Source organism: Myotis myotis, unplaced genomic scaffold (assembly GCF_014108235.1).
Source record: "Myotis myotis isolate mMyoMyo1 unplaced genomic scaffold, mMyoMyo1.p scaffold_m19_p_26, whole genome shotgun sequence".
NCBI lineage: Eukaryota > Metazoa > Chordata > Mammalia > Chiroptera > Vespertilionidae > Myotis > Myotis myotis.
The window spans coordinates 3,651,770-3,664,311 of NW_023416331.1; positions in this window are offsets into that span (position 1 = coordinate 3,651,770).

The following is a 12,542-nucleotide window of genomic DNA, read 5'->3' on the forward strand; positions in this document are numbered from 1 at the left end:
CTCCCCTCTCCCCTCTCGCTGCCTTTCACAGGGTGTGAGGAGGCAAGGAGTCCTGCTGAGGACGCCAGGCGCCCTTCACGCCCTTTTGCTCCCTCTCCCTGTTCAGGTCCCGCCAGGACTAGGTCTGTTTCCTCAAGGGCAGTACGGATGGTCCCTGAGAACTTCCCTTGCGGGGAGGGGCGGGGTTTGAAAAGAGGACCCAGGAGGACCATGCTTAACCCACAGGGATAGCCTCCCTGAGGAGGAGGAAGGGGAGAGGCAGGAGGGAGGGAAAGGGTGGGTGGGGCGGGCTGGAGAGAGCCCTGGGGGTGTGGCTGGGGGAGGGCAGTTTTCAGGGAGGGAGGCAAAGACGAAGGAGCTGGCTGTGCCTCCTGCTGCCAGGGCAGCAGGGTGGGTGAGTCCTGAGCGGGGCACGCGCACCCCCTTCTGCGCAGTGACTCCTACCCACCTGCTGGCAGTGCTCCGGGTGGACCTGCAGGCTGGGCAGCTGGTGCCTGTCACTGCCATCACTTCAGGCAGATTCCCGGCACCAAGGAGAGGTCCATAGGCGAGGCACCAGCAGGGCCTTTTTCACTCCCTGCGCTCACCTCTTACCCACCAGCATGGAAGCAGGCAGGCGTGGGGCTGAGGTTTCCGAGGTCATAGCAGCTAGCCTCCCGAGCCTGACCCCCAGGCCCAGCCTCCGCTCCTGCCTTCAGCAGCCCGCACAGGCCGGGAGATTTCACTGTGCGGAGGTGTGCCTGGCCCTGACCACTTCCTGGAAAGAGTGCAGGTTTGGGTCCCTCAGGCCACCAACAGGCTGTTTGACTTCGGGCGAGTCGCTGCTCTCTCTGGACTCATTTCTCCCACGGCTGGGGGGCCGCACTCCCCCAAAGCTGCTCTCAGAGACCCCAAGCAGGGGAGCCAAGGGGGCAGGGAAGTCGGAGCTCCTCCGAGGTGCAGGGCGCCTGCACTGAGCAGGTCAGAGAGGGAGAGATGGCCTGAGGACCTGCCTGGTCCTGTGCTCCTGCCTGGTCTTGGGCCCTTCCCTTTGTCCATTCAAATCCAACTCCTCCAGGGAGTCCTCCCTGATTGCACCAGCTCCTCCTGCCTTCCTTTTCAATGAACACCAGCTCTGACTTTCCCACCCCTGGGCCCAGGCCTGGACTGAGCCCTTAATTATGCATATTTTGCAAAGGAATCCTCTAGGGCAGGTTTGGGGCAGAATCTCTCCTCTCCCCCCAAAGCACCCCACCCAGTTGGATTATGTGCCTGGATGTGGACCAATCGGTTTGGCCAGGGAAATGCGGGGGAGGGTGTCATATGATAAGGTGGTGCCACCATAGCCCTGTGGTCTAGCCAGGAACCTGGGAGCATATCCCTCCCTCCCTCTCCCTTCCCTTCCCAGGGCCAGGCCACAGGGGCATTCTCTGTGCCCACTCCCCACTGTCTCCCCTCTCTGGGAGATCTCCCACCTCCTCCCGGGGCTCCATCTGCAGGGCTACCAAGGTGCCCTTCCTAAACACACAGCAGGGGGCTCATCTCCCTGCTTTGGAACTGGGAGGGCTCTCTGTGAAGTGGCAGCCACTTAGCTCCATAGACGGGACTCTCAGCCCCTGCCCGCCACCTGCTCCTGGCTGCCTCCAAGCCTCCCATCCCCGCCTCCCGAGGCTCCCGCTGCCCAGGCTTCTGGCCCAGTTCCCTAACAACGCAGGCCCCGCGCTTCTTCAGGCTCTGCTCCCGCTGTTCCCTCGGCTGGGGCCCTTCAAGGCCGAGTGAAAATGCCACCTTCTCTCTGGCAGTTTTCCCGACTCCTCAGGTGCAATTAACTGCCACCTGTGCTCCGCTGCACCTGTAAACTCCTCTCTGTGTCCCTCCTTCTTTCCATTAGTGCAGTGGTTCTCAGCCTTGGCTGCACATTGGAATCACCTGGGAATCTTTCTAAAGTCCTGATTTCTGGGCCTCATCCTCCAGAAATTCTGTTTCTTTGTTACTAATGTTGTGGCCCCACCCCATAACAAAGAAACAGAATTTCCGGAGGATGAGGCCCAGAAATCAGGATTTTAAAAAGATTCCCAAGTGAGTCTAATGTGCAGCCAAGGTTGAGAACCACTGCATTAGTGTTATTTTATCTGTCTCAGTGCCCAGGCCCTGGGTCTTATTCTCTATAGATTTTGCCCTGCACACAGTGGGCGTATAATGCATGCTTGTTAGGTGGGATAGACCATTGCCATTCACACCTTGCACGACTTGCTCGTTTTTCTTTAAAACTTTAAAATGATTAGAAAAAGAATCCTTATGAGCTTTTAAACATTCATGACCTTTCGGAGTGGACAAATAAAAAGCAAAAGTGCCTACACTTCTCTCCTTCCCAACCTAGTTCCCAGCATGAGCCTGCGACAGTGGAGAATGTCCTCGGCCAGCAGTTCTCCAAGCTGGTGCCCCTCCCAGCAGCAGCCTTTGTCAGGAACACGGGCTAACTCCATGGCTGCTGATCAGCACTCAGGGCCCGAGCCCAGCCCTGCCTCCGGGTGAGAGCCAGTGGGGGCCCAGCCCTGCCTCCGGGTGGGAGCCAGTGGGGGCCCAGCCCTGCCTTTAGGTGGGAGCCAGTGGGGGCCGAGCCCTGCCTTTAGGTGGGAGCCAGTGGGGGCCAGCCCTGCCTTTAGGTGGGAGCCAGTCTGGGCCCAGCCTGAGGACCAGCTCCATTGGTGCAGACGCCCCAGAGGCTCCGGCCCAGCCAGGACTGGAGGTGCGACAGGTGTGGCAGGTGCAGCAGGTGCAGCCTCCATCACAGGCCCTCCCATTTTATTTTGGAGCAAAACCCCAAGGTCAGTTTCACTTCTTTGTCTCTGGCCGCCTTCAACCAGTGGGTGCAGAAGAGAGGCAGTGGGGCCGGTGGCCGGCGGCCTCCTCTGGGCTGGGGTGGGGTTGGGTGTGAGGTGGGCTCTGGTGGGCCCATGCAAGTTGCTATACTTCTCTCTTCTCAAAAAGGCGGCTGTTCCCCAGAGACCCTCCATGTGCCCAAGCAAAATACATAAGCAAACAAACGAAATGCTGTGTGTGAGCTCGCCAAGGGCTTCGGTCCAGACTAAGGGCATGTTAGGGGGGAGATGCCCTGAGTGTCCAGATTTTCAAGCGTGGGGCCAGATCCTTGGGTGGTGCGAAAGGACTCACTTCTCCCCAGCACTTGCCCAGTTCAGAACTCACCCCTGCCATCAGCTGCCCGGCTTTATGGATCAAGAAAAGAAAAACTGCACTGCTTCAGTTCACGCTGTAAGAACTGGGTGTAGCGTTTACTCGGCACCTACTGTATGCCAGGCACAAGTCCAGACCCCAGGCACCAGCAGTGGAGGAAGCAGGCAAACCCAGCCACCGACTGAAGCTTACCCTCTAGTCAGGAGAGAGACCATAAACGAGGAACTAAGACATAGGAAGTGTCTGGTGGAGAGGAAGGCCAGGCAGAGGAATAAGGAGGCAGGGTAGGGCCGGGCGGGGGGCGGGCTCTCAGAGCACAGAGCTGGGAGGCGGGGCCTGGACTCACAGAGGCGTCAGGCCCCTCGACCAGAAGAGGGGATTGTCAAACATCCTACACATGAGCCAGGGCTAGGGCCAGGCTCTGCCCGTAAGCGGCTCCTGGTGTGTTTGGAAAGAGACAAGACTGGCTGCAGCCCGTGTGATTCTTCCACTGAGAATCCCTTTAGGACAGCGGTTCTCAACCTGTGGGTGGCGACCCCTTTGGGGTCTAACGACCCTTTCACAGGGGTCACCTAAGACGATCGGAAAACACATATATAATTACATATTGTTTTTGTGATTAATCACTATGCTTTAATTATGTTCAATTTGTAACAATGAAATTGGGGGTCACCACAACATGAGGAACTGTATTAAAGGGTCGCGGCATTAGGAAGGTTGAGAACCACAGCTTTAGGAGCTGGCTCCAGGCAGGTCAGGGGAGGCGGGAGTAGGTGGGCTGGCGGGCTTCCCAAAGGAGGTGGCTGAGCCTTGACGGATGAGTAACTCACAACTGCCTGGGAAGGAGAGGGCGCTCCGGGCAGAGGTACAGTGGGAGTGAAGATGTGGCAGCGGCTGTCAGCCCAGCGCAACCCCGTGCAGGGGGGGATGGGTGCCCAGCCCCACCTGAGCTTGGGAGGGGCACTGGCCCAGAACCCTTGCTAGTTGGCTCCGTACAAACGCTGAGCCCGCACTGCCCTGGCACCTTGGAGAGGCCTGTGATGCCATATGCTACCCTGGGCAGTGCAGTGACGTCATTCCTGTGTTTCCTCCCAGGTCCCTCCCCACTTCCAGCCTCACCCAACACAGAACTGTTTCTGGCAAAAATCCAAAGAGAAAGGTTCTTTGTCGTTGCTGATCCTCACACGAGGATGTTTTCCCCATTAATTTGTAGGCAGAGTGGAAGGGAGGAGAGACAGAGAGAAACATCGATGTGAGAGACACGTCGACTGGTTGCCTCCCTCACTCGACCGAGCCTGCAACCGAGGTACGTGCCCTTGACTGGCATTGAACCGGGGACCCCTCAGTCCGCAGGCTAACACTCTGTCCACTGAGCCACACCAGGAGGGCCAAAGGGAAAGCTTTTATGTGGGGGCGGGCACAGGAAGGCGCAGGTCTCCCTTTCTCTTTTCGTTAAGGAGGCCTCAAAACTGTCATCCGGGAGCCCAAGGACAACGCTGGTCCCTGCAGGCCCCGAGTGGGTGGGGGAAGCCAGCACAGTAAGCAGGTCTGGAGGTCCAGAAAGGGCTTTTGGGAATAGGCGGTGCCTCAGTTTCCCTCCTTGCAGTTGTACTGTGGAACTGGGATGGGCCAGGCCAGGCCTGGTGCTTCTGGGTTAAGCGTCCGAAGGGCCTGGCTTGCCAGAGAGGTGACAAACGGAGGGCAATTTACATCATCCTGCAGCTCTCAGGGGATCACAGGTAAGCCTGGCCTCAGGGCCTGGGTGAAATATGGCCTGAAGAAGGCAGCCAGGCCCTCCCTTAACCATCGGATGGGCTTTATGCTCCCAGCGGTGACTTGTTTTTTTGCTGCAATTGCTTAAAAAAGGGGGAGGGGGGTTAGTTATTGCTCCCCTGGCCATTTTTCTACTTTTTCCTCCTGAATGAAAAGGCAGATGCTCCCCAGAAGGGCAGGAGGGGCAGCTGGCTGGTCCACCCTGCACCTGGCAGGGCCTTTGCTAAGGTCACACAGCTTTATCTCTGGGGGGTTAGGTAATTGGGGTGTAAATGGCAGCCCCAGTTGGGATGTAAGTGCTCATCCCCAGGTCCTGGAGTCACCCCCACTCACCTCTTGCCTTACCCTCCTGTGGCAGATTAATGTGGCCCCTCCTCCTCCCACTGGGAGGTAAAAGGGGTGTCTAATTCCCTCCCTTGGTCAGGACTAGCCTTGGGGACTTGATGGACTTGATGGAGGGGGGAGAAGTTATGTTCTGGGACTAGAGGCTGTATCAGGGCCTCGCACGTCCACCTGGGTGAGCTGGACGGCTCACTCTGTCACCCAGCTGCCATGTCTGAGGTGCCCAAGGAGCCTGGGACAGGCCCCGGCTCAGCCCAGCACTGCCACGGAGCCATCCTGGCAGTGCCCTAGCCTTGTCACGTGGAGCAGGTGAGCCTTCCCGGTGAGTCCTGCCCAACTGCAGATTCAGGAGCAAAAACAAAAAGACTGTGGTTGTTTTAAGCTACCAGGCATTGGGTGGTTTCCATGCAGCAATAGGTAACTGCAACACACCGGAACCCTGCCTGTCAGCACATCCCCTTGGCTCTCCTGACATCTCCCCCGCACCCCACCCTGATCCTACCACTGCCACCTTTTGCTGGAAAGATTGCGATGGCCTAATGGTCTCCCTGCCTAGGCTCCTTACCCCTCCCGTCTGTCCTCCTGCTGAAACCCAAGTCAGATCACACCTTCTGCTCAAACCACTGCAGGCTCCCAGTTTACCGCGCGTGAACGTCAAGGTCCCTTCCCTGGCTGTCCTCCCCGTCCGCGCCTCCTCCTCTTCTCTTCTTGGCTCCCTCCACCCCAGCCGCAGGCCTTCTTGTAAGTTTGCTCCTGCCCCCAGGCCTTTGCACCTGCCTGCAGATGTCCTGCTGGGGCAGCCCTCACTTCAGAGGGACTTCCTTGAGAAAGCATTCCTCCGCCTGCCAGCGCTCCTCCCAGGAACCCCTCCCCATGGCACCTCGCCCTGACTCTCTGTTTATTTTATTACCTCTCTCCTGACTGGACACAGGCTCCTGGAAGCCCCAGCACCCAGAGCAGTATCAGCCTGCAGTGGGTGCTGCGTACACACCTGCGGGGTGAGAGCCCCCTGGGCTGGGGGAGCCCTGCCGGCCTGGGAGCTGCCAGCTCCTACAGATGACACTTCCCAGGGTTCCTTGCTGTGGGTTCCAGCTCCAGTCAGAGGAGGGCGCATAGTGGGGTTCCCAGGCCACACTGCCCAGACACCTCAGCACGCAGTGTGCCTCTCGGGTCTCACCCACACCTGTCCCTGTGCCAGAATGGCTTCCTCCAGGCTCTGCTGTTGAAATCTGCCCTGGTTGTTGAGGTTCAGCTCTCAGGGTCATCCTCCTGCCACCTCCTCCGCCAGGAGTCAGCTCAGATGGCCCTTTGGAAGTGCACCAGGGCTGTGGGGACCAGCGGGTGCAGCGTGAGGCCGGGCAGGTCTCCCTGGGCTGTTGCCAGACCGGTCCCAGCACGCTGCTCCTCCCTCTGAGCTCACAGCCCTCCCAGCCCTGCCTGTCCAGCTCCAGTGGACACTTGGCCTGAATGCCCAGGTGGTTTTCATCTGGCCCCGAAGGGCGTCCTCTCACCTGGAGACGGTGCCAGGCCAGTTAACAACGTCGCAGACCTCACCTGGAACTGCAGCCCAGCCTCTCACCAGGGCTGTTGTGGCCTCACTGGGGTCGTCCCAACCTCACCTGGGCCGTCCTGACCTCACCAGAGCCGTTTCAGCCTCACTGGGGCCTTCCCGACCTCTGATATCCTTCCTGCTAACAGTCCCCCCCCCCCCCCCCCCGCTCCCTGCCCCTCCCAGCGCCCCCCCTCCTGCCCGTTTTACTGAGAACTGACACACTTCAGTGTGTAGGTTTAAGGAGTGCAGCATGGTGGTGTGAACTTACCGTATTTTTTTGTGTATAAGATGTTATTTTTTTTCTAAAACCATTAGACTGAAAATTGAGGGGCATCTTATATGCAGAAGTCAGCCGAGGAGGGAGCCCTGCTGGTGTGTAGTTGCCCATATCTTGTCAAACAGGCTTCCTCAAATCATGAGCCTTATTTTTACTGACGTCAGCTGATGCCATAATTGGAGGTGGAGGTGGAGAGTGCGCAAATGCAACAAGGACTGAGCCCATAAAAATGTCGAAAAATAAAAAGATAAACACTGGTGATTATCTTACTCTGCAAAGTTTCTGTTGAGAAATCAGCTGACAATCATATGGTCACTCCCTTGTAGGTAACTAACTGCTTTTCTCTTGCTGCTTTTAAGATTCTCTCTTTGTCTTTAACCCTTGGCATTTTAATTATGATGTGTCTTGGTGTGGGCCTCTTTGGGTTCCTCTTGTTTAGGACTTTCTGTGCTTCCTGGACTTGTCTATTTCTTTCACAGGTAGGGGAAGTTTTTTGTCATTATTTCTTCAAATAAGTTTCCAATATCTTACTCTCTCTTCTCCTTCCAGCAGTCCCATAATGTGAATGTTGGTAGGGTTGAAGTTGTTCCAGAGGTTCCTTACACTTTCTTCATATTTTTTGGATTCTTTTTTCTTTTCTGATTGGGTGTTTTTTGCTTCTTCATACTTCAAATCATTGATTTGATTCTCAGAATCCTCTCCTCTAGTACTGATTAATCCCTGTAAGTTATTCTTTTCTTTTTGATTTCTTTTTTAATTAAATATTTATTTTTCAGATTATTACAGCTGTTCCTCTTCCCCCCCCCATAGCTCCCCTCCACCTGGTTCCCACCCCACCCTCTGCCCTTACCCGCCCCCCCCCGACTGTCCTCATCCATAAGTGTATGATTTTTGTCCAGTCTCTTCCCGCATCCCCCACACCCCTTCCCCCCCTGAGAACAGTCAGTCCACTCCCTTTCTATGCCCCTGATTCTATGATAATCACCAGTTTATTCTGTTCATCAGATTATGTATTCACTTATTTTTATTTTTATTATTTTTATTTTTTTAAATAATTTTTATTTCTTAAAGTATTACAAAGAGTATTACACATGTCTCCCCCCCACCCCTTGACATTCTCCCGGCCTCCCCTACCCCCCAGTGTCTTGTGTCTATTGGTTATTCTTATATGCATGCATATAAGTCCTTAGGTTGATCTCTTAACCCCCCTCCCCGCAAACCCTCCCCAGGCTTCCCACTGTAGTTTGACAGTCTGTTCTATGCAGCTCTGCCTCTGCATCTACCCCTGCTCGTCAGTCTATACTGGTCCCCATTATCCATTTCAACCTCATCAGGGCCGTCCCAACCTCACCGGGGCCATCCCGACCTCACCTGTGACGTACCTCACCAGGGCCACTGTGTCCTCACTAGGGTCGTCCCAACCTCACTGGGGCCGTTTCGGCCTCACCAGGGCTGTCTCGACCTCACCGGGGATGTTTCAACCTCACCGGGGCCATCCTGACCTTCACTTGATTTTTAGATTCACTTGTTGATAGATGTGTATTTGTTGTTCATAATTTGTATCTGTACCTTTTCTTCTTCCTTTTCTTAAAGGATACCTTTCAGCATTTCATTTAATACTGGTTTGGTGGTGATGAACTCCTTTAGCTTTTCCTTATCTGTGAAGCTCTTTATCTGACCTTCAATTGTGAATGATAGCTTTGCTGGATAAAGTAATCTTGGTTGTAGGTTCTTGGTATTCATCACTTTGAGTATTTCTTGCCACTCCCTTCTGGCCTGCAAAGTTTCTGTTGAGAAATCAGCTGACAGTCGTATGGGTTCTCCCTTGTAGATAACTGTCTTTCTCTTGCTGCTTTTAAGATTCTCTCTTTGTCTTTTGCTCTTGGCATTTTAATTATGATGTGTCTTGGTGTGGTCCTCTTTGGATTCCTTTTGTTTGGGGTTCTCTGTGCTTCCTGGACTTGTAAGTCTATTTCTTTCACTAGGTAGGGGAAGTTTTCTGTCATTATTTCTTCAAAAAGGTTTTCAATATCTTGCTCTCTCTCTTCTTCTGGCACCCCCATAATTCTGTTCGCTTGAAGCTGTCCCAGAGGCTCCTTACACTATCTTCATATTTTTGGATTCTTTTTTCTTTTCCCGTTGGGTGCTTTTTGCTTCTTTGTATTTCAGATCTTTGACTTGATTCTTGTGATCCTCTAGTCTGCTGTTGGGAGTCTGTATAATATTCTTTATTTCAGTCAGTATATGCTTAATTTCTACTTGGTCCTTTTTCATAATCTTTTTTTTTAATTAAATCTTTATTGTTCAGATTATTACATTTGTTCCTCTTCCCCCCCCCCCATAACTCCCATCCTCCCAGCTCCTGCCCCACCCTCCGCCCTCACTCCCCACCCACTGTCCTCTTCCATAGGTGCACGATTTTTGTCCAGTCTCTTTCTGCATCTCCCACACCCCTTTTCCCCCCAAGAATAGTCAGTCCATTCGCTTTCTATGTCCCTGATTCTATTATGATCACCAGATTATTTATTCATTTGATTCTTAGATTCACTTGTTGATAGATGCATATTTGTTGTTCATAATTTGTATCTTTACCTTTTTTTTTCTTCTTCCTCTTCTTAAAGGATACCTTTCAGCATTTCATATAATCCTGGTTTGGTGGTGATGAACTCCTTTAGCGTTTCCTTATCTGTGAAGCTCTTTATCTGACCTTCTATTCTGAATGATAGCTTTGCTGGATAAAGTAATCTTGGTTGTAGGTTCTTGGTATTCATCACTTTGAATATTTCTTGCCACTCCCTCCTGGCTCGCAAAGTTTCTGTTGAGAAATCAGCTGACAGTCGTATGGGTATTCCCTTGTAGGTAACTGGGTTTCTTTCTCTTGCTGCTTTTAAGATTCTCTCTTTGTCTTTTGCTCTTGGCATTTTAATTATGATGTGTCTTGGTGTGGTCCTCTTTGGATTCCTTTTGTTTGGGGTTCTCTGTGCTTCCTGGACCTGTAGGTCTATTTCTTTCACCAGGTGGGGGAAGTTTTCTGTCATTATTTCTTCAAAGAGGTTTTCAATATCTTGCTCTCTCTCATCTTCTGGCACCCCTATAATTCTGATGTTGGTGCGCTTGAAGCTGTCCCAGAGGCTCCTTACACTATCTTTGTATTTTCGGATTCTTTTTTCATTTTGCTTTTCCAGTTGGGTGTTTTTTGCTTCTTCGCATTTCGAATCTTTGACTTGATTCTTGCGCTCCTCTGGTCTGCTGTTGGGTGTCTGTATAATATTCTTTATTTCAGTCAGTGTATGCTTAATTTCTAGTTGGTTCTTTATCACAACATCGAGGGTCTCATTAGATTTCTTGAGGATCTCACTACATTTATCGGCGGTCTCACCAGTCTTTTCGAGGGCCTTACTAAGTTTATCGGCAGCTTCTAGACAGTTCTTAAGAGACCTTAAAAGTGTGGTTCTGAACTCAATATCCTCCATTGACAGTTTTGTCCTGTTTCTTTGTCTCCGCATTTTTTATGCTTTCTTGGTACACCCCCTAGTGGTCTTTGTGCGCAGTCTTGTTGCCTTTAAGCCTTGATTGATGTCGGCAATACCGGGGGTGATTTGACCTCCAGGCTAACTGGCTATGAGAGTCTGCTGTGTCTGCAGTGGGAGAGCTTCTGTGCTGGATCTCTAGGGCGGTGCTAATCTAGCGTTTGCCTGAGGCTATCCGGCAAATGGCTCTGACAGGGATTGGGCGGGGCGGGTCCCCGGGGATCTACAGGGCGGGCGGGACAAGCAGTTATGGCTGCTCTCAGAGTCCCAGCAATGGCTGCAAACCTCGGAGAGCTGCCTTCGAGTTCCGACCGAAGCCAGACAGTCCCGCTTCTCCCGTTTGAGTCTTGGTCCCCAGAGACTCGCCCGGATCTGGAGCTCAGAGTCTGAAGCTCCCTCCCGATTGAAAACAACAACCGCACCCTCCACCGCCAGCCCGCTCTGCGCGCACTCCGCACCTGAGTATTTCACTTCAGCACTGCGCCTCCTCTGAGTCTGGGTATGATATTCTCTTTCCTCCTAGTTGTAGAATTTCCACTCAGCCAGCCTCCCTGTGGTTCTGGATGATGTCCGTTCTGTCCTTTAGTTATATCTCTGAAGTCCTTTTTCATAATCTTGAGGGTCTCACTAGACTTATTGAGGATCTCATTAAATTTATCGGTGGTCTCACTAGATTTCTTGAGTGTATCACTAAGTTTATCAGCGGTTTCTAGAAAATTCTTGAATAACGTTATAACCATGGTTTTGAACTCTATATTCAGTAGTTTGCTTTCCTCCGTTTCTGTCATTTGTGACCTCTTTCTTTGTCTTGGCATTTTTTATGCTTCCCTGTGTTGATAGAGTGGCTTTCTGTGCTAGGTGTCCTATAGGGCCCAGTGGCCCAGCCTCCCCAATTACCTGAGGTGGACACTATTGGTGCACCCCCTTGTGGGCTTTGTGCACAGTCTTGTTGTAGTTAAGCCTTTATTGTTGTAGGTATCACTGGGAGGAATTGACCTCCAGGCCAATTGACTGTGAGAATCAGCTGTGTTTGCAGTGGGTGAACTTCTGTGCTGGAGACACCCTTCTGGGGCAAGACTTGCTTCAGTGGGGCTTTGGTGCTCCCTGAGTCTGCCCCCTGAGTGTGTCCCTTATGGATCTGAGGAGTTGTAATCGGGATGGTCCCACTGTGACCACTGGGTACACTGGCTCTTGGATCGCTAAGGAGGTGCTAATTTAGCCTCTTCCTGAGGCTACCCAGCAGGAGCTCAGCTGTGAAGGAATGCAAACTGCTGTGGGGCCTTGGGCCAGCTGCAATTGGTTAGGTAATTTTCAGATTGCAAAGGGCCAGGCTTTTCATATGCAAAAGCCTCTACACACAGCTTGGGCGGGGCGGGGTCCCAGGGGATCAACAGGGCGGAGCAAGCATCTATGGCTGCTCCTCAGTCCTTCCCTAAGAGGCTCTGCTTCTCAGTGTCCCAGTAATCGCTGCAAGCACCTCTGAGAGAAAGCCGCCCTCAAGGTCCGACCAATGCCAGACAGTCTAGCCTCTTCCCTTATGAGTCTGGGTCCCCAGAGACTTGCCCGGAACTGGAGTTCAGAGCAGTCGGGATCTTGAGATTCCCTCCCGATTGAAAAAGACAACCATGTCCTCAGCTGCCAGACCTTTCCCCGTGCACCTCCGTACCTCTGCACTTTACTTCCACACCGCACCTCCTCTGAGTCTCGGTATGCTTTTCTCTTTCCTTCTAGTTGTAGAATTTCCACTCAGCCAGCCTTCCTGTGGTTCTGGATGATGTCTGTTTTATCTTTTAGTTGTATTTTTGAAGTGGTTGTGCGAGGCAGCAATTTCCGGTGTTTTCCTATGCCGCCATCTTGGTTTCTCTCCAACTCATTGTGATTCTGTAAGTTATTC